The 21783-nt window shown below is 42.7% G+C and overlaps 1 protein-coding gene across 9 annotated transcripts in view; it reads left to right on the top strand.

Annotated features, from left to right (window-relative positions):
* Positions 1-210: 210 nt before the first annotated feature.
* Positions 211-21783, top strand: part of ADCYAP1R1 (ADCYAP receptor type I) — a 141809-nt gene continuing 120236 nt past the window's right edge. For 4 of the 9 annotated variants that reach the window (XM_027695500.1, XM_027695498.1, XM_027695497.1 and 1 more), the window contains exon 1: positions 211-769. The gene's annotated coding sequence lies outside the window, so the exon portion shown is untranslated. Of the gene's footprint in view, positions 770-4141; positions 4397-21783 lie in introns of those variants that run through there. The other 5 variants (XM_027695502.1, XM_027695501.1, XM_027695499.1 and 2 more) reach the window with 3 other exon arrangements.

Here is a 21783-nt window from a genome sequence, read left to right as displayed (position 1 = left end):
AAATGGGGCTAAGGTGACACGGAGAAGAAAGATTTGGGGGAGATGCGAAGAGAGGAAAAAAAAAGGGGGGAAAGGGTTGATTTAAAAACTTGATTTGAATAAATCCCTCCTCCTGCTCCTCCTCATTGGTTTCTTTTCCTCCTCCATATTAATGAGAGCAGCCAAGGAGAAGCTATTGGTTCCCTCTCGCTTTCCCTTTCCTCAGGCACTCGGGGGAGGAGGTGTTTGCATTTCTCCGCAGGACCAGCTCGCTTTGCAGAGCATTGTCTGGGTATGAGAATCACACACAGGCACAGGGACAGGGGCGAGCGCACCGGAGCATCTCACTCGGGCAGAGCATCTCAGCCAGCCTGAGCACCCTTTCAGTCCCCTGCCCCTCCCTGAGCACCAACAGCCCCCCTAACAAAAGAGAAAAAAAAAAGAAAAAAACAAAGTTTGCAAATATCCCGCCTCCCCCTTTGGTTTTATTTTATTTTTTTTTTTGGTTAGGTGGTTGTGGTTTTGTTTTTTATTTTATTTTAGCGATGGCAAATTCCTTCACGGCCAGGAGCTGGCCCATCCCCTGAGCAAAGGCAGCTCGGACATGACCGGCAGGCGAGGGAGGAGGAGGAATTTGGATTCCCTTCGGAGGCGCCGACCCCTCCTCCGGCCGGGGGGGAGCGCGGAGCCGGCGGGGCTGGACCGGCCGCTGTCCCCCCGCGGCCCCCGCCCCGCCCCGCACCACGGGGATGCGGCATCTCCAGCACCGGGACGGATCCCTGCTGCAATGGTAAGTCCTTTCCTTCCTTCCCCGGCTCCCCCCCCCCGGCGCTGCCCCATCCCCAGACCCCGAGGATGCCAAAGCGGCAAAGCGAGAAGGACCCGCCGGCTCGTCTCGACATTGATTTACCGGCTCTTCCCTCCGCTTCCCCAGGTCCTGGGAATACTTCTTTAGCGGGGGATCGCACGCAGGCTTTCTGCCTCCGGCAGAACTGTAGGCTCGGAGGATGCGTCCTCCAGATAGGTTTGGTTCTTCCCGAACAAATCAATCTCCCTTCGCGAGTGGTGACAGGTTAAGGCGCTCGGTATGGGAGTCACGTCTGGTTTTAACACAATATGGCTGGTAAATAAAATGTGATTGCTAAACGGCCCCCGCTGCTGCTGGCGGCATTTCCGAGCCCCCGGCTCCCTTTGCAGTTCTGCATCTTCACCTGCCGCAGAAACTCTGATTCACCCTCCGAGCAGAGCACCAGGACTTCCCCGCTTTTCCTGTGGGGTAGCAGGAGAGGTTGCGGTTAGTGTGCCTTTGACCTCTGCTTGCCTCCGGGCACTTCTCCTTATCAGGGTTTGAACAGCTGGTTCCGACAGGACCATCTTCATGCAAAGCACATCTCAAGTCGGGGGGTGGTTGGCAGGACAGGCTCTTCTCAGATGCGCTGAGAATTTAGGACGTGAACCCTTCAGGTGCGTGTTGGAATCTGAGGAGTTTGCAGCCAGGGTGATTAAGATAATAAGGTAATGCAGCATGTTGTTCAGAACTGGAAAAATGCCTGGAAAAAAAGGGGGATTTGGTTAGTGACATCCTGGTGTTTATCACCAGACAATCATCCCACTCATGTAGAAGCAGGTCTGGAAGAACTCCCTGGAAGTCAGTGGATTTCCTCTGCATCTGATCTGCAGGTAAACAGAAACTGGCCTTTAGCTTGAAGGATATATTGGAGTAGCACAGGAGGGAACTATAATAAGAAGGAAATATTAACTAAAGTGAAAAAGGCAGCAAAGTGACCTGATTCTTTCCCAGGGTATCATCAATTCCCATCCCTCTGCTGCCTGTTAATTACAGTGCAAGTGCTGGACTGATACGACAACATGGAAGTGAAGGAGCTTTTGGGATATTTTTATTTAGTCTGTTGGAGTCAACAAACAGCAAAGGGGTTTTCCCTTGCTGTTCTTTGGGTGCCACCTCAGTTCTCTGTTCAACCTGTGCAGCGCTGGTCAGGTACAGCAGGGAAACATTCCCGTGGCTAATCAGAGGGAATATTTGGTTACTTAAGGCTAAGGACAGCAGGAAGGCAAACTCCTTAAAGTGCTGCTGGTGTAGCTGCAGAGAAAGAACGTGTTATACAAGCATCTGTCTTTGGCCAATGCAAAACACGCTGGAGGTGGCTGGGAAGAAGTTGTCCTGTGGGGTGGGTAAGGCAACACTGCTGCAATTTGGTGGATAATTAAGGAATGCTGGACAGTGAAATAATGGGAGTTGGATTAAAGTTGATGTGTCTGCTTGTTGTCTTGGTTACAGTTTTGGGTTGTGGTCTTCTACCTTTATCCCCACCTGTCCCTCTGTGCTGCAGGCAGTGGTTGCTGCTGTGTTGTCATTCAGGACAGCTCCAGTTGATCTGTTATTGTCCAGGTAATAACATCTGTTATTGTCCAGGCAGTTCATCTCATCCAGCAGTGGAAGGTTTCTGTTGGTTTTGTTTTCTCCAGTCAGAGGCATGTGTACATGACTGGAAGGATAACCATTGACACTGCACGGGCTCAAAGGTCACAGGGGGCTTTCTGTGTGATAAATACACTTATTTCTCTTTAAACAGAGAACTAGCCTTGTGATGGCTCCTTGGCTTTAGCCTTCCATTGTTCCTTGGGTTCCCTGTGAGGAATTGGAGGGCTCCTTCCTCCCTGTAGGTTTAAGATGTCTGTTGTTTGCACGGTGGGGCCGCAGCCACACGGATCTGTCCAGCTCTGCTGTCGGTGTGTTTGGGAAGCTCACAAACACCAAGGCAGGAGATTTGTTGTGGGATGATACCAGGGAGAGAGAAGCAGAGATTTCTGAGATTGTGGGCTGTGCTGTTGATCACACTCAGACCTTTGTGCATCACATCTCTCTTCATTTGGCTGACTGAGCTGGCATCCTGGAGATATTTTTTTCCGGGGTTGAGTTCCATATGTGCCTATGCCTTTGAGAAGTTGAGACCTGTGTCCCCAAGCTGATTCATTCCAATGTAGCAGATTTTGTTTTCCTTTCCTTCCTTCTGAGCACACTTAGTACAAACAGTCTAATTCCTAAAATTATCTTTAAATGAAAGCAGAGTATTTGAATGAAGAATCGCTGAGAAAAAGCAAACTCAGGACAGGATCATGTTCTAATTCATCTGTGGCAGAGAGACCTGCAGAGATATCAGGTCTGTAACAGTTAGTTCTGACTTAACAGAGGATTTATTTATTTGACACTGTTTTCAGGAGAGTTAAACTGATGCAAGGACATAGAAGTCAGAGGAGATACTAAATTTTATTTCACCCCATTCCTTAGCCCAGGGGGCACAGCCACAACCTTTAAGTCAATAAAGTGAATTTTTTTGTTGGCTCATGTTCCTTGGTTTCCAATCCCTCTTCTCCTTTCACCTCCAGCCATCCCATACCACCTGTGATTTGGTACATACTGCAGACAGCAGGATTTTGGGGTGAGTTTTCCACATCAGGACAGAAGTGAAACAACTCTGCTAAAAAGGGTGTAAATGCAGCAGTGAGCAAATCCCTCTTTTTCCCCCCCCCAACTTAAAAGTCATCTTTGCTGATCCTGTATCATCGGGGTTAGCTGCAGCACCGCTGAAACAAGCTGCTTCAGAGTATTCCTGTTTCCCAGTACACAGCATCCCTGAGGAGACACTTTCCCAGTTCCCTTGGTGTGCTGAACTTGCTCTGTTCTTAAGAAATGCTTTGCATACAGAAAGGTATTTGGTAGTTTTCCACAAGTACTGGGATTCACGTGTCTGCTGTGGCTGCTGAGACGCTGTTTGGATTGTAATTGAGTGGGCACAAATACATGGGAAGAGAAGCAGATTTTTTTTTCAGAAGCTTCACAGCAGAATGTCCTCACCCCATTGCTTTGCCGGTGTTTGATTCTCTGCCCACCTTTTGCTCTGTCAGTTTATTGATCTGTCTCCTTAGCCTTGACTTTTTACCTCCACAAAACAAACCAGGAATGTGTATAAAACTCGCTGGATTGTTCCAGCCTTGTTTATGTAACTCACTGCAGCTCATTGACTGTGTTCCCGTGCAAACTGGTGGGCTCACCTCTAGAGCAGGATTAGTAATTTCAGGGTTGAACTTCTTATGACAAACTATTCCATCTTCTAAAGAAAAGGCGGGAGCGTCATCACACAGAGCATTTAAAGCTGCCATGGCTGTTGTGCTGAGGAATATTCCCTTGGGAAGGGTCCTGCAGAAGTACATGGATGTGGTCGCAGGGACTTGGTTGCTGCTCTGGTTCCGGGCTACTGCTGAATACAAATTCTTCAGAGATAATCACCCCATGGAATGAACTGATTTGCATCTGACATTAATCTGCCCTGGAGACATCCTGAAAGTCTCATCCCTGCTCATTCAGGTGTCATATTTTACTCTTGGATGGCTTCAGGTAGGACTATGCTCTGAAACTGCTCCGATCTATTGAATTGCCATATTGTTTTAAAAAAAAGCTTTAGAAGGTGTGACAACCTCTGCCTAATGCCCTTTTTAAAAATGAAAACAAGCACCAAAACCTAACAAAGTAACTCAATAACTTTTTGTTAGTGCAATTCCTAATTCACTCTAAAACTGATAGAAAGGGGGATAAATACGTATATGGTCGAATTCTTCTTAATAATAGTTATGGCAAGAGCATTAATAATTTATTTTATAACACACTGGGGATACTGAAGCCCAAGAGCTCCTTACTGAACATACAACATTAAACATCTGCCACATGTGTTTGTAGGTTTGTCCATCCAGTGTTGAGGCATTTCCCAAGAAGCCTCAGCCACAGTGGCTTTTGCACCCCATTAGAGATGGCTGGGTCATGATTGCTCAGGAGCTGCAAATGGAAGGATAATTATAGTCTGTTATCTATGATTTGTTGGTTTGCTAAATGGAGCTGAGGGTTAGGGCAGGAAGAGATGTTTTAATCTGTGTGGTGGTTTAATAGCCCAGATTTTTTATTTTTATTCATTTGTTCCTCAGAACGAGGCAAGTTTTGCTTCTTTCTCTTGCTGCAGGGGACAGTATATTATCCCATCTGATTCTGTGAAGATTCTTAAGGAAAAACTCTTTATTGAAGGGAAACATGACTGGATGAAGTTTTTAATTGCTGGGCAGTAGGTGTAGCATCAGGTCCACCTTTAAGGAGTGGAAGGGGTAAAAATTTCCTCTTTCTCAAAGTGAAAACTTGGCCCTCAATGGTCCTTGGCAAAACTATTTTTCACTTCATGAGGAGGAAGGCTTTCTCACTCAGGAGTGTTTGGCTGCCTGGATGGTGTTCATCTACTCTCACTCAAGCATCTGAAAACTAAATGATCACATCCCAACCAATCCCCCTAATTCCCTGTATTGGAAGTGAGGAGGGGGGTTCATCCCAGCCTGCAGTGGGTCAGATGAGTCACCCCATGGATGTTCTTGCAGCAGCTGACTCAGAGACACATCCACAACCAGTGAGGTGGATCCTTCCATGGTGTCTCAGAGGCATCTCCATGGAGTGAGATTCCTCTCTTGCTCCCATCGTTGCTCAGAGGGGAAGGCTGGTAATATTTTGCCAGCTCATGGGAACAGCAAATTGTCATAGGTGGTGAGTTTTCTGAAAAGCTCAAGATCTCTGTGGTGGACCCCACATCTTCCTCACCCACATCTTCCCTTTACTCAATGAAGGGCAGACTCAGCTGTTGGAGAATTCATGCCACATGTCCCAGGAAACCTCCTATCTAGTTGTCTTTTTTTTTTCTTTTTAATGATTAATTGATCTTTTTAAACCTCAGAGGCTTCTTTAGTGTATTGACACTTCCTCCTTCTGTCCAATTACTAAGAGGGATTTGCCAGCTGAAGCTCATGTGTAATTTTGTGAACAGGTGGGGAAGCATCATCCCAGGGAGACATCCAGGACAGCCACAGGATTTTCTGCAGGCAGATGCAAACCCCCTCTGCCTGTTCTCTGAGCCAGCCAGGAGCTGTGCAAAGCTCCAGATCTCATCTAACATCCCCTGCTCATGAATGGGGGACTGGAAGTTGCACGAAGATGGAGATGAATGCTGCCCAGACCTCATTAGCTTAGGGTTGGCACCTTGTGAAATACATTTTAACCAGCTTGGAGCACTTGTGGTGCTTAGAACTAGGTGACCTAAAAGCCAGCTTTTTGCCATATATCAATGGCTAAATGCTTTTTTCATTTTAATGCATTCACCCTCTGTCCTAAGCTAACAAAGTCCACTGATAAATAGATTTAACTAACACCTTCCTCGTTAATTATGGCCTTTAAAATTATTTACTGAAATCCAAATAATGCAAAAAAAATAAAAACATGAACCTCTCTGAACACAGTGGTATGTAAGCTGGAGTTAAAGTTGTAGCAGTAAGAGATACATTTCCCTACAGCAGAAAGAAATTATATATATTTGGAAAGAGAGTTGAAAATAGCTAAGAGATGCTTAACTATTAATTCCTTTTCCTGGAATGGAAAGACTTTATTAAGTCACAACATTTTTGTTTCTGTTCTTACTGTCCCATATTTGCAGTAGGTTTACAGAAACTTTTTTTTTATTTCTAGCAAAAATATAAAATGGCACGTTCATGGTTGAAAGTATAAAGCATTTCCTTTTAAAAAGAAATATTTTTATAATGACATTTTATACGTATCTAAATTCCTAAATTGATATAATTAGTACCAAAAGCCAAATAGGAGCTTGGGCTTAGTGTGCATCTAAGATTTTGGACACACAACAGAACTTTCTCTCTTGGCCTAGAAACAAGCTCTCTAAAGAAGCCAGCACAAGTGCATTATATAAAGACCCAAGTTAAAGTTAGTAAAGTTACTCATTTCCTGTGGTTTAGAGAGCTGGATCTTTGGATCCCTTCCAGGAGTTTTGTGCTCCAACTTAAGATGCAGAGGAGATGAGAGAGCATCCGAAACACCGCAGATGCTCAAGCTCTTCATGACTAAGGCTGGGAATGTGTCACAGCTGCCACTGCAGCCTCGGATGCCACAAGCCACACTCATTCACTGGGGTTGCGTGGAGTTTGACAGCTTGGATGGGGTTTTTGTGCTGCTGAATGGGTCAGTTAGAGATGATTACAGGCAGTGGGTGAACAGCTGGAACAAACTTCATTACAGAGCAGCTCTTGGTGGCTGCAGAGAGAGCAGCGTGAAAAGCCAATATTAGCCATGTGGAAGTTGTTTCTCTGCAGCGTTCAAGCCTCTGGACTCTGCTCTACATTCTCCAGCTTTTTGTTCTCTGACTTGTTCTTTGTAGCGCAGCTGGATGTTGTAACAATGGTGATGGCAAAGATCTTTCACAGGCTACCAAAGTCTGAGTTTTATTCAGAAGAGGAGAAGAAAAGCGTGTCAGGGCCTTTGTGGTTCCCCCAGCAAGCGTGCCCCTGACAGATATTCACCTCTGGTATTCAGCTCATTCCCTTTCCTCTGTATGGAAGACTTACAGGTCTCTTTTGCTAAGATATTTTTCTATTAAGCTGACCAGAAATGGGATTCAGGTCACAGATTAAGACACCTAAAGACAGGTGTGGGTTTTGATGTGTCTACCTGTACCCAAGTACAGAAACTCCTGTTATTGTAAACGGAGATTTAAGACGTGATTCAGTCACTTAAACATAGGTGTTAAGTGTCTTTTGAGATCCCCTGGGGTATCTAACAGCCATTAGGGATCTGTAGGCATGATGTTTATCTACAGCACATCATTTCCCCTCTGTGTGAGGGCAGGTTAAATCCCCCAGGGTATTGGTGCACCAAACACCAGCGTTTAGGCTACTGATTCTGGCCCCTGGCCAGTGCCCAGTCAATACAGATAAATACATTTATCTATTATAGACTGAGCTCTGTAACTCTTTAGCCTAACAAGTCTTCAATAAATACCACTGAGATGGTTTAATCTGCAGCCTGAATTCTGTCCTGGGTTTCTGATCCCTCCTGATGGTTTAGAATGAGACTGATCAAATCTTGGACACGATGCTCTCACCACACACACAAAGAGTTATTTGATTTTTATACATGCAGGGCTTGGAAATACCCTTTTGTGTTGTTGTCTTAGGATCACAGGAAAGATACTGGGCCAGAGAAGAATTACTGAATTACTACCTTGCAGGTGTATCTATTTGGCTCCAAATCATTCTTGGACATTTCCTGAGACAACCTTGAGACTGCATTTGCCTTTCTCCAGATTCAGCTGCCACAGTCAGCTCCTGGTTATCCTGTGCTTGAATAATCCAGAGGGTGTGTTTCTCCCTCTATAATTCACACTGAATTATTCTCAGCCTGTTTCCTTGTACAACTCACTGGTCCATGCTGGCTCTGTCCTCATACCTCACCATTCCCCCTTCATCTGTGCATCATCACTGTCCCAATCTCAAGCAGAGGAAAAGGTCAATCCACAGCAAATGTGCTGGGGTCACACCTATGATCTGGCTTCAGTTTCCTCTGACAGCTTGGCTGAATATTCTGACTTCATCCTGACATTTTGGGTGTCCGAGACACAGTTCTTTTGTTGCTCAGCCTGCTGTCTCCTTCTAGGAAGGACTTCTGGATTCTTTGAATGTTTGTGATTCACCAGCTTCAGTCTGGAGTTTTTCCTCGAGACTCCTTTTCCCAGCTTCCTCGAGATGTAGGTTCCCTGGAATTTTGCATTTTTAATGCAAAAAGGCCTTTTGTCCAGATCCCAAAGTGATGTTGTCTTTACAACCTGATTGTTTCAGTTTTTCCAAACTCTCCTTTTTCTGAATGAAGAATGTCAACCACACACTTTCTTTGGTGAAGGTTTGTATTGCTTTCCTCTGCTTTCATTTTTCTGGCATTTTCTCTGTCTCCACAAATCATAGAGGTGGGTCCAAGGTGATCAAAGCAAAACATGACCTATTTAGAGCTTCAAAGCACCAGGGTTTAATGTCATTCTGATAGACACAGCATCTCAAGCTCTTCTGGGGAGCTTTGTGTGCATCAGTTTGGAAAAATCTCTGATGAAACTCTCCCTGAAAGAAAAAAAAAATTCTCTTTATTTTCCAGAATCCATTTTACCTGTAGCATCTTCATCTGGCAAAACAAATCTCACATCTTCCCAGCAAAAATAAAAATGGATTGTCCAGACTAAGAGTCTCCCTTTTGACTTTATTGCCTCATTAAACTGATCTCTCGCTTTCCTTCCCACTGTCCCTACTGAATTAGAACAACAAGGGCATAATTAACTGCTTTACTATTCCCAAAGAGCTTCTGAGACAAACTTCAATAAATAGATTATGCATATTTTGCAGTGGTTTCATGTCCACCTCTGCTGCATTATGTAGCACCATGGATGTGACCTGTTGCCAAATCTATTCACAGCCAGAAGTTTAGTGTGAAATGTCATAAAAATAAAACAACAATGGGAAAGCTCAACTGGACAACTTAGATCAGATAATTTGGAACTTGTGGCTATTTTCTTAAAAGGTGAGAAAGAAGTTCACCTGAACATTGACACGCTGTTCATTTCTTTGCTGGCTGGAGAAACTCTCACTTGATATTATTCTTCATGAACTGACAGACTATTGCCTGCTGCATGTCATATACCAAAATGTCTAAATTTAAAAACACTTTCATTTAAACAGAGGTTGTCTGAATTTTCTGGTGATTATATATAATTTTATGTAATTTCCCTTTTGTTTCTCCTCTAAGTACTTTCTCTAAAATACAACATTTTTATTTGTACAGATTTCTGGGTGGGACTAAAAGGCATTTATTGAATGTTGCCTTTACAACGATGAAATCTATGGAATCCAGATTTCAATTCTTTTGATCCCAGACTAGGTTTCTAAAATAATTCACGTGAATTGGACACCCCTTTTACCTCCATTAACTATGGGGTAATTCTGGGCAGTGAGTGCTGTGGAAGAGCCAGGAAAGCCAGACAAGATGACCCGAGAAAAAAGTGAACAGATCTCCCCATTCCATGTAAACTCACCAGATTGGAAGGAATATGCAGGTGTGTCTGAGAGCATGGCCAAGCTAATCCATATCACTCTCTTTATCAGCTTGTTCAAACTTGCATTTTATAAATCAGCTCTGAGAGCTTTAACCCAAAACGTTACAGGTTGTGATTCGCAGGCTGGTTCCAACATGCAGAATTTTTCTATACCCTCTGCTGTGTCCAAAATGCATCATCCTGCTGTGCTGCTACTTCTGTGTGACAGAAAAATCACCACCTTTAGGATCCCAGTGTCTATTTTAGCCTGCAACAGGTAGAAGAACAGACCAGAGATCCCAATCTGCACAGAAATGTCCAGAAAGTGCATTTGTATCAGGAATGACAAAAAGGAAGAGGAAAGACTTGGAGGTGGCTGAGCTTCCCTTGTTTCACATCTCTGCAAGTGCCCTCAACACGGAATCATGGAATCACAGAATGGTTTGGGTTGCAAAGGGTCCATTCCAACCCCCTGCCATGGACAGGGACACCTTCCACTAGCCCAGGTTGCTCCAAACCCCATCCAGCCTGGCCTTGGACACTTCCAGGGATGGGGCAGCCACAGCTTCTCTGGGCAACCTGTGCCAGGGCCTCACTGCCCTCTGATAAAAGGTAATAATCTCCAAGAATTTCTTTTCTTACTAAAGAAAGTAATAATCTCCAACTTTCCTCAAAATGCATCTCAAGACTTTGCTTCGTTGGCTGGTGGAGACATCCAGATCAGAGTGTTTTCCTAACATCCTCCTGCCTTGATTTTCAGCACTTCTAGAGGTTTTATTAACCTTTGTGGCAATTTTTGCTCCTCTAAGATGAATAAGGCTAAGAAAAATTACTGATGTCAGGGAACATGAACAAATAACAATCTAATGGGTTCTGAATTGAACTGGGAGTAGTGACATCACCTAAAGCTGCCCTTAGCCTTCCACAAAGTTCTCATCTCTAAGATATAAACTCTTCCACTCTCAGCAAAATAATCCATAGAGATTTGCCAATCCATTTAATAATCCAATGGACAAGAGAGTGAATGCATGTTCCTCCAAGTACTTTCCACTCCCCCATGTATTGTTATCATTAAGTATCCTTCTTTGCTGTGCTTCCTCTTTGTCCAGTAGGGATTAAGACTCTTCCAACATTAACATGAGCTCCATGGCTGACAGCTCTGTATTTTCATGCCTGGCTCTACAAAGTGTTCTATATGATCCCATATCTTATTCTTTATAGTCTCTATCAGCAGACTGCTGTCTTTAGTGACCCGGGAGTTACAATACAAAGCAGTGTGACCTGCACATTGCTCCACCCGCTGTTTTGAGTTTTCCCCTCTGAGTTTCCTGTGAGCAGCTTGGGCAATGCTGGGCAATGAGCTGAGGGAAGGAATCGTGTTATTCCTGTCAGCAATGCTGAAATGTTTGTCAGATATATTCTTCCTGCTTGTTGCAACTTAGCCTTGCTACAGTTCCATTGAATAAATGAGACATGACCCTGAGTTCTCAATATGTCTCTTAACAAATATTCCACCAATGTCCTTTGAACTTTTTAAAAATAAATAATTTAGATGAATCAGTCTAAATGTTGAAACTTGTCTGTTCATTTGTTGATTTACTCAACGTGTGGCTTCAACACCAGTGAAGTTCCATTGCAAAAGCACAACACCCTGCACGAGACACCTGGAGAGTTACAGCTTAAATAGGTTTCTGTAAGATATTTATATCATAGAATCATAGGGTGGCCTGGGTTTGAAGGGACCTTAAAGATCACCTCATTCCACCCCCCTGCCATGGGCAGGGACACCTTCCACTAGCCCAGGTTGCTCCAAGCCCCGTCCAACCTGGCTTTGGACATTTCCAGGGATGGGGCAGGCACAGCTTCTCTGGGCAACCTGTGCCAGGGCCTCCCCACCCTCCAAGGGAAGAATTTCTTCCTAATTTCCAGCCTAAACCTACTCTCTTTCAGTTTAAAACCATTTCCCCTTGGACTTTCACTCTATGCCCTTGTAAACAGACTCTCTCCATCATATCTACATATATTTCTACAATATATCTAAGGAGCATGAGAATATAAAGTTCAATTTTTTTTTTCCTGAGGGAGCAATTTTAAATCATTCAGATGTCTTGTGCCCCAAAATAGCTTTTTTTTCCCCTCCACTGTCCATTACAGGATTCTGGGATGACTTGGTTATCTATAAATGTTCACAGAGTATCTCTCTGAAGTTACTGGAAAAAAATCCACTTTGATTTGTAAAACACTCTCTTAACTCTCCTTCACAAAACAAAGGCCTTCCATGGTGAGGATGGGACACTGCAGTCAATAGATTGAAAGCAAAAATAAATGATCAAAATATTTCCTTCACAGATTTATAGGATTTAAAAGCGAATACTTACTCTTCTCCCAAAGGGTTTCTTAAAAGTATCGCTGTCATTATCCTAAATTGGTAGTTAAGGAATTATCTGAGGGAAGCTCACGTCAGAGTTCTCGTGTGCTCTGACAGGCACAGACTCGTCGTCAAACATTTATGAACTGCTTGGGTTCTGTCTGCAATGTGCCTTTTTATCTCTGCAACACACAGTGACAGAAATTTTTGTTGTCTTCTCGAGATAAAATGAATCTCCCTGGATGGGAAGAAAGTGTTTTTTCACTGAGATCTCTCCGGCAGTGGTGCATTTCCTTGGCTCTGTCAGGAATACCAATGAGGCTGGGAATGGTTGGGAAAGCAGATAATCATTTACACTGCTCCAAAGGGAGGGGAACAGCAACAGTCTGCAGGAACCTGGGAGAATCTGATTTCCAAAAGAGTTGCTCTCTATGCAATATTTAATAAATAAGGTAAATATTTAATGAATAAGGCAAATGGGACAGTTGCAACCAACTCTCAGGGAACATCGTGGCCCAGAGGTTGATCTCACAGGCAGTTTGGATGAGGCCATTCCAACTGGTGGTAAACAGTTCAGCAGAGTGAGTAAAAGTGATCACATGTGACTTGACCTCAAGGCCAAGGAAGGTCCCAGACCTGATGTGTTTTATAATATTAAAGCCATTTCTTTTCCTTGCCCCCTCTATGAAACAACCACTGATGGTTGTTGGCTGCTCAGCTCACTGCCTTGAGCTCCTTCTTAGTCACACACAAGTAGCTGAGAAATCACTTCTGATACAAAGGTAGGTGATGGATTTAACATAAAAGCAAAGGCTCCTGGCTGGCTGGACACACAAGATTTTTCCTTGGGAGAGGATTGCTCCCTGGTTATTGAATTGGTGCCATTGACAGATGGATTCACCATGGTCCAGCTGTTTACTTGGACAGAACAGCTTTGCTTTTAGACCTTTTAAGCATTTTTGGTCTAGAGGCCTCACAAAGGAGAGTTACAGAGGGCCAGATTACCTTTTACACAAGGGGATGGGAAATAGAAGTCTCCTGCACGGAGTTTGGGACATACCAGGAGTAAACTTGTCTACAGGGAGATGTTCTGATGTTCTGGTTCTTGGATAAATGTACATAAGCCCTCCTTGGCACTCCCAAGGAGCCTTAGGAAGTCGAATCTGACATGGACACCTGTCCATGACAACAAGAAAATATTTTCAAAGCTCAAATGCTCTGAAATGATTTTATATTAGTAAAGCCTTTCCACATACTCTTTTTGGCCCCTTTTCTTTCAGCCTTGGCTTAGTCTCCAGCAATTAAACAAATAATTCTGTTCCTTAGTCGCTGCCTGTTCTGTGCTCTGTCTCTTTTCTATTTATTTAGCCACTCTCTGCTTCTTAGCCTGCAGCAGAACTGCAGACAGAGGATATCTGCAGGCATGCTCCTGTTTGAATGTTTTTCAGCAGAATATGTTGTTTATCAAGTTCTTTGTGGTATAAGGGACTCTGTGGAATACATTGGCTGTGCTCATGTAGAGAACTGCACCACTAGAGAACAGCCTGGACTTCTGGAATTTGGTCACTCAACCGTTATTAAATTATTATTAAATGAATGTTAAACTATTTGTGTGGCATTTTGAATGGGTTTACAGACAGGTCAACTAATCTTCTTCTTAACAATGCCTGGGCACAATGCAGGGGTTACCAAATCCCATGCATCATTCCCAGTAGGCAGTTTGCAGGTGGCCACTCTATTTGAAGGGCTGAAGAGGTTAATCGACTTGTACACACCCTGTTTGCCTCAATCCAAACCCAGCACACATCTCAATTATTGTGTGTGGGGTGTGTGTGTGTGTGTGTGGCTGAAAAAAACCACCACAAGTGAACAGAGAGAGAGAATTCTGCCTCGTGCCTCCCACATTCCCAAGCTCCTGTGCTATTCTAGCTCTCCTGGCAGCGCTGTTGGATTCAGACAGGAGTATCTTAAGGCAAAATCCCTTGGCTTAGTCATGACTCTGTGCTTTGATATCTCATGTTGTGGCAAGTCTGGATTAGGGCTTTTCTGGAGCATCAGAGTTCAATCCCCACGTGAAGTCAGGACTCAGCTGAGGGAGAGAGGAGAGATCTCCCTTGGTGGACAGACCTGCCTCACCAGAGAGCTGGGAAGTGTGTTGGAAGAGAGAGTTGGCTGCACATCAAAGTGTCTGTATACTCAACTTGCAGATTCCTAGGAAGTTGTTTCCTTAGTGACAATAACAACAGGAACAATTTTAGAGCATTTTCTTCACGTTTGTTTTCAGTGCTCGAGAGATGTTCAGAAGTCAGAGTACAACTGGCACCTCTCTTCAGAAGGGTTTTTTCCTTTCTGAGTTGTTTTCTTTTCTCTTTTGTAGCTCACATTGGCACATCAGAATTTTTTTTTTATAATAAGGGTCTGTCTGTCTTAGTGCTGTTGGCATTTTTAAATCCACAGACACCGTGGGAGCTGAAGAAGAGATCTTGGAGGATTCTTAATGTGTCTAGTAAATGGTAGCAGGTTGGGAGGTTCTCCCTGCTCTGGGGTAGGGAGAGTGGGTACACCTTAAAGCCAACCCCACTCCCGTGGAAGGCACTCACCAACCCCAAGATTAGGCTTGTAACAGGAGAGATTTGGGAAGTGAAATGGAAAAAAACCAAACTCAAAATTATGCTTGAGAGACAAATCTCACAGAAGTCTTCAACCTCCATATTTGTCACCGTTCACAGTAAATTTTGAAAAGAAACTTTGAAACCTGATTTGTGGGGAAAGCAGAAATTATCGTAGAATCCTAGAAGGGGTTGGAAAGGACCTTGAAGAACATTTTGTTCCAACCCCCTGCCATGGGCAGAGACAGCTTCCAGGTTGCTCAGAGCCCCATTCCAACCAGGTCTTGAACACTTCCAGGAATGGGACATCCCTTCAAGGGGATGACCTGGAATTAGTTGCAGAATGGGACTGCTGTAGCAACAAGACTAATTGTTTTTTTTGGTCTTTGCTGAAGAAACCCTGTAGGACGAACACCCACTCTGCATCCTGACAATTAAAGCCCCTGAGCACAATCAGAGGAATTCAGCTCTGATTTCCAGGAAAACAAGGCTGACTGAAACCATCACAAATAATGTGCAGTTTGGAAGCTGGGAGAACCTTTAGAGGTCACAATGTGCTAATGGAAAAAAAAAATTGCAAACTCTATTATCGTATCTGAATTAGGAGAGCAGTCACTATAAGCTTCCTCTTTAACCAAATAAGTGACTGAAGTCAAAATATGATTCATGCAATGGGGGTGTCAGGCTCTTTTTATTAACAGCAGAAAGAGATTAAAATATCTCTGCTTATAATTTAAATGCTAATAATTAGCTGGGAAGAACTCTTTGACCAGGAGCAGTACAGTCAGTTCAGTAACACCACATGATACTTCCCTTGTTCAGGACATCACGTAATTATAAATAAAATTCAATGTCATGAGGAACTTTGTTTTTCCTTCCTCATGCAGGGCTGGGGGGCTTAAAGCATTCTGTGTGTGCATTTCCAAACGTGTTTCTAATTCCTCCTCAATTCTTAGACAGTAATTCATAATTAAATTATGAATTGCTAAAAAGTAAATCAGAATGAACCATATGGCTTGGACCAATATGGCAAAATGAATTCAAAAAGAGAAATTAAGATATATGTATCTATTTAAAATCTTCCTGAAATACATTCCCCAGTTATAAAAAAGAATTTCCAAACTCTGTGTCCCAAATCAGTTATCAATCAACCTTTCATTTGGGGGGGGAAAGCTAAAAACGTAAATGACAAATAGAAATAGTATTTATGATTAAATATAGATTTTCCATTTGCTATTTTAGCACTTTAAATTGAATCAGTAATTCAAATGGCAATCCCTGATAACTAAACAGCAAGGTTAATTAATCTCTAAGCCCTGCTTTGGAGAAGTTGTGCTGATATCCACATTTTCCACCAGTGATTTGGAGCCAAATTTCAGGCTCTCTTGTGAACTGTTCCTTGCTGTTATACAACTACTTTTTTTTTCAGTATCTCACCATTATTAAGTGGTTCCAGCCTAGACTTGAATCTTTATCCTTTCATCAAAAACCTGATCAGGTTTGACTCAGTTCTGCAACGCTTGGATGATAAAAATCTGAGATCCCAAACAGTGCACTGCATGTGTATTTTACATTTAAACCACTCAGAAGTAGCTGAGAAAATGAAAGTGATTTTTCTCAGCTTCAGCCTTCCAGGCTCTTTCATGGGTGAATCTATTAGAGCAGAATAGCAAATTAGGAATTAAAAGATTTACTAGGTTAGAGCAGAGAAATCCCACACGGGATGCAAAATGATATGTTGGTTAAGTATTGGGGAAGGGAGAAGTAAGGAGGGGTGAAAACAAGTAGCACAACAAGAGTTGAACAAATTGAACTGACAATGCACTGTTTAATTTGTGTGATACCAACATATCAATTAAATGGCAAATGAAATAGCAGGAGAATTTGTTCCATTTTTTTTCTTGAAAAATGTTTCCAGTCAGAAAATTAGGACGTATGCATTACTAAGCCCCATTTTCACCTGGTCTGTCAAGAACGGCAAAATGAATCTGCCATTTGGTGGTTAAAATTGTGAACATCAGAAATAAGGAATAGTACTTACAAGAAAAAGGGAAAAAACCCAAACAGTTCTGTCGTAAACCTTGGGCTTATGAGTTTTGAAGTCTGAAGTCTGTGCAGTTGTTTTGCAATCCTGAAGTTACCTGAAGACACCATCACTCCAGCCAACCCCATCATCTCATCACCACCTCTTGAATCTGCTGCTGAGCAGAATCAAGTTTAGGAAGATTCAGGTTTAGGGAGAGTATTCCCTAAATCCAATTGTATCGCACTGTCCTTGTTAGCAAAACCTTATTTTATCACAGAATCACAGAATGGAGAAACAAAGAGTGGTTTGGGTTGGAATGGACTTTAAAGACCATCTAGTTCCAGTGCCCTCGTCACGGCAGGGACACCTTCCACTAGCCCAGGTTGCTGCAAGCCCTGTCCAACCTGGCCTTGGACACTTCCAGGGATGGGGCAGCCACAGCTTCTCTGGGCAACCTGTGCCAGGGCCTCACCACCCTCCCAGGGAAGAATTTCTTCCTAATACCTAATCTAAATTTACCCAGTATTGAAGCTAATCCAATTTATCTGGAGTAAATTGGGTTAGGCAATGCTCCTACGTCGGGCAGATGGGAGGCAGAGCAGCAAGGATTAGTATCTCCAATCTGACTGGGATTAATGTTCTTTTCAGCATGGCTACAGCTGGGGAGAGAGATGTCCACAGCCCAACACAGGTGTGAAGAACTGGCAGTCTTTCAAAGCACTCCTGTGGGTTTATTTACAGTGCTGGACATCTCATTTCTCCAGAGGGCCAGCACCAGGAAGGAATTCACATGTTCTCATGTGAAGAAATTTCAACTACCTTCCAGCTAATGCAATCAAGCACTAATAACTTAAAATAGTTGAAAGGCAAACATCCTGAAAGAGTAAAAAAGAGAATGTTGTGTTTTTCCTTATAATAGTGATAAGAGGAGGTACAGCTGGTACTCAGAGCTAAATTAATCCTGAATGTGTCTGTAATACTGAAGCCACCTAGATGAGAAGTACTCAATGTCCTCATTTCTCACTCAAGTCACTCAGCAGAAGCTGCTGCTTTTGTCTTCGGAGATGTAGATTGTCTTCAGGAGGTCCCTACATGTGTGAGCAAACTGGGGCATTTGGTTTGCTTTGGAAAACACATTAAAAAGGCAAGGGAAAAAGAAAAACAGATGAATTTCCATTTTAGAGAGATGCTGGCCATGGTCTTTTGGATTGAGGCTGGATGACTGTCTCTGAATAACTATTAGGATTTATTCACCTTCAAATTTATCACCTGTAAGCCTTAATGTTTGGGTAGGGTTTGGGATTTTTTTTGTTGTGTTTTGTTTTGTTTTGTTTTGCTTTTTTAGCAGAGTTATTGTCATGTTATCCCACATTATTTTGATTTAAAATTATGTTTATTTCCATTGCTGGTTTGTAGATAACACAGAGTACTAGCACTCCTGTGCAGAATATGAACCAGAATTATTCCTGTAAAACCTGTGGTTATGGTCCATCAAGAAAGGTTTTGCAAACACTTAGAGTCAAGCAATTCTACATGAAATTAAACAGCACAAAGGACATCTAAATCCATGCCACAAACTTTTGGTTTTGTCTAAGTGGGAGACCTGCACACACCCAAAATGTGCAAAATATTATTGCAAAAAATTATTCTCTGCCTCATGCAGAGTTTTCATTTCATGGCTGTTCCAGAATAAAACAATGCTCAATAAAATATCCAGTTCTTTGGGCATGTTAATGGCAGCCAAGCTGTGCCCTGGAGAGCCCTCTGTGTACCAACCTACCCAGACTCCATCACAAAATTTATTCTGCCTCTCCAAAACAGCCTCACACTGTGCTGACTTCAGGTTATCAGATATTTAGTTTTATTTACTGAGGGAAGATCATTCCCTTCCTTTCCTTTGTGTCCCTGCCCCAGTCTCCCCAGTGAGACACAGGTTTCAGAAAAACACACAAACTCATCCCATGCCTCATCGACTCCAGCTGGCAACAAACCCCAGGGACAGACATGAACTCTGGAATACGAGGAAAGAAATACCATAAAATGTGAATTCACCTTTTCTACTGCATGTGGAGGGTTTGGTTTTTATAGAGTTTATTTTTTGGTGGTGTTTTCTTGGCTGGTGCCTCCAATGAAAAGCTGGTCTTGGGTGCAGAATACATTCCCACGGGACAACACAAAAGACTTTGAGATGCCAGGTCACCAGATTGGTCTGAGCCAGGAATTATGTGAAGATAACTCAAAGTTATTCTGTGCTACCAGTTCCTAATTCCTAGGATTGTTTTTGTGTTTAAAACCATGGATGTCTCCAGGGTTACCAATGCACAGATGAACCACTAAACTTTGCCTCAAGTTTTGGTGACTCTTGTGTACCATTGGTGGTCTCTCCTTTATTTTGTTGTCCTGGTTCACCTTTAATCCTCTCTTTAATCGTCTTTTGGGATGAGAAAACCCAAAGAGGCTCCTTGCATGTATCTCTGTGACACCTTCAGCCATCAGGGTCATTAATAATGCAGCTCTGCAGAAATTAGGGCTTTGGGACACCTTTAGTTCTTGTCTTAATGGATTCCATCCTCTGGAGGCTGCTGAGCTGGATCTCCCAGTGCTGGAGATCAATAAAGCTGTGTCTTTCTTACCTTGCTTTTCTTTAGATTTGATATTAGGAAATGTTCCCATTGTTTTCAAAAGTTTTTGTCAAAGGTTGACCAGGATGGGCAGATCCTGTGTTTCTGTGGGAAACCAATTTGTGAAGCTGTGCCTGCAGCACTGTTCTTGTAGGTATTTTTAAAGCTGAGGATAAATCCTCTCCACAGAGTATCCAAGGAAGTGGGGGAATACTGGAGAATTTATAATAATAGAATAGAACAAAATAATAGAATGCTATTATACACTCTGGTGAAACTGTGAAATCTTGGGGCAAAATCCTTTGTCCTAAAGGGTTTCTAGAGGGTCAGAGCTTCATCCCCAAAGCGTTTGAAAGGCACATGATGATGATGGTGTTTTTTCAGTGTCATTTCAGCTGAGCTTCAATTGCATATTAAAACAGGATGGGTGTGAATGAAGACCTGAACAGAATTTAGACTTGATATGATGTGAGGAAAGTAAAGGGAGGAGGTTGCAGCAGCAATAAAAAACCTGTTACTACACATTTCATATGATTTGACCTTAATTTGCTGCCCACTATAAGATGCTGCTAATCAGCTGAGTGTAGCTTTGGCAAACTTTGTTTGGACTGAACCTTCTAATGCTATGTGTCTCTCTCAATCACTTTTTTTCCCCCTCATTCCCTCTCTACTTCCTCATGGAAAATATAGAGAAATAAGGCATAACTAATCTGTTGCTTTGAAAAACATAATTTAGGATAATCTAACATATGCTCTGAACTCTGTGGGTTGTGCTGATTGTGTCCCAGGGACTATCCAAGGAATCTGTAGAAATTAGCTCAGTTTTAGAAGTACAATTTTAATGAGAGAACTCTCACCCAAGGCTCTGAAGGACCACCCGTGGGGAGAGAGGATTTTCACTGTGTCTTTGAAACATGAGTCAACCTAATTAAAACAGAGCAGTGGGCATTTTGGAGAAGAGGAGGATTTCAGGTTGATTGAATTTACATCTTTAGAATCCTAGGTTTTACTGGGAATGCATGATGACAAAATGACAAAGCTATCCAATGGAAAGGAATAACATTTTGACTGTTTTCTGGGCCACAAGGGATATTCCAATTCGACATGATTTCTAAAGGAAAATGTGAATCATCCCAAGTTGGGTTGCATCTGATCCAGTGACCATCCTGTCAATTTACAAACTTCATCATCAAACATTTTAATACCCATAATCAGGATTTCCAGCTTTCACCTCAACAGCCACATCCAACAGAGGAAAATTACCCCCTTTTTATAGTTCCCATTGACTCCTGGTCACAGAACTTCTGTAGATAAGACTGAAGGAAATTGGAGTTCCACAGAATTAATTATATTGTGTTATAATGGAAACAACTGATCTCTTCTAGTTGTGTTTTGATGGGTTTAGTTCTGGGGTTTTTTACACCTCTTGAATTAATAAAATAAGAGAACACATAATATCTCAAATTTTGCATGTGCTTGTATGTTTATATTAAACTGTTTTGATCCTGCATTGCTCGGACCTTCCCAGGTATTCCCTTAGGAACATATTCTGCCACCTTATAGGGTACCATTGTGCCAGCTTATCTTCTAGAACTCTCATCTGGAAATCCATGAGGAGATCATGAAGATGAATATAGAAATAACCACTTGTAATCACAAGGTGAAAAAATGATTCTGCGGGAACGAATCACTTCTGTTCATTTATATTTTCTTTTCTAGAAGCAGTGGAGCTACTTAATATAGAATGATAGTGAAGCAGTGGTTTATGAATTAAGCTGAATACTCACATTAACTAGATTTTAGTTTTTAAAAAGCAATCATCATATGAGGCTTCACTGCTGTAAGTCATGGGCATTCACACTCTTTTAAGGTACTGGGCACCCCAAAATATGACCTCAGCTAAGACATCATCAGTGCTCTGAACTGCGGTTTAGGAACTTAGTTTTATAGTGTGGAATAATTTTGCAATGCTGCCAGAGTTATTTGGAGTTCCAGATTTTTCATAAAGCAAACTACCAAGAGACAAACCAAAAGAGAGGGCTCAGAGGGTTGGGATTGTCTGCAGCATTCTCACCATGTCATCTCTTGCTTCATGAGGCAGAGTGCAAAGGGCTTGGCTTTGTAACCTGCTGAAAGGAAGGAAGGGAAGGAAGGAAGGAGGAAGGAAGAAGGAAAGGAAAGAATAAGGGAAAGAAGGAAGGAAAGAAGGAAA

This window comes from Neopelma chrysocephalum, unplaced genomic scaffold, assembly GCF_003984885.1.
Source record: "Neopelma chrysocephalum unplaced genomic scaffold, ASM398488v2 Primary Assembly neopelma1_101, whole genome shotgun sequence".
NCBI classification, from domain to species: Eukaryota; Metazoa; Chordata; class Aves; order Passeriformes; family Pipridae; genus Neopelma; species Neopelma chrysocephalum.
The sequence above is the reverse complement of the archived record's forward strand: the minus strand, read 5'-3'. Positions and strand labels throughout refer to the sequence as shown.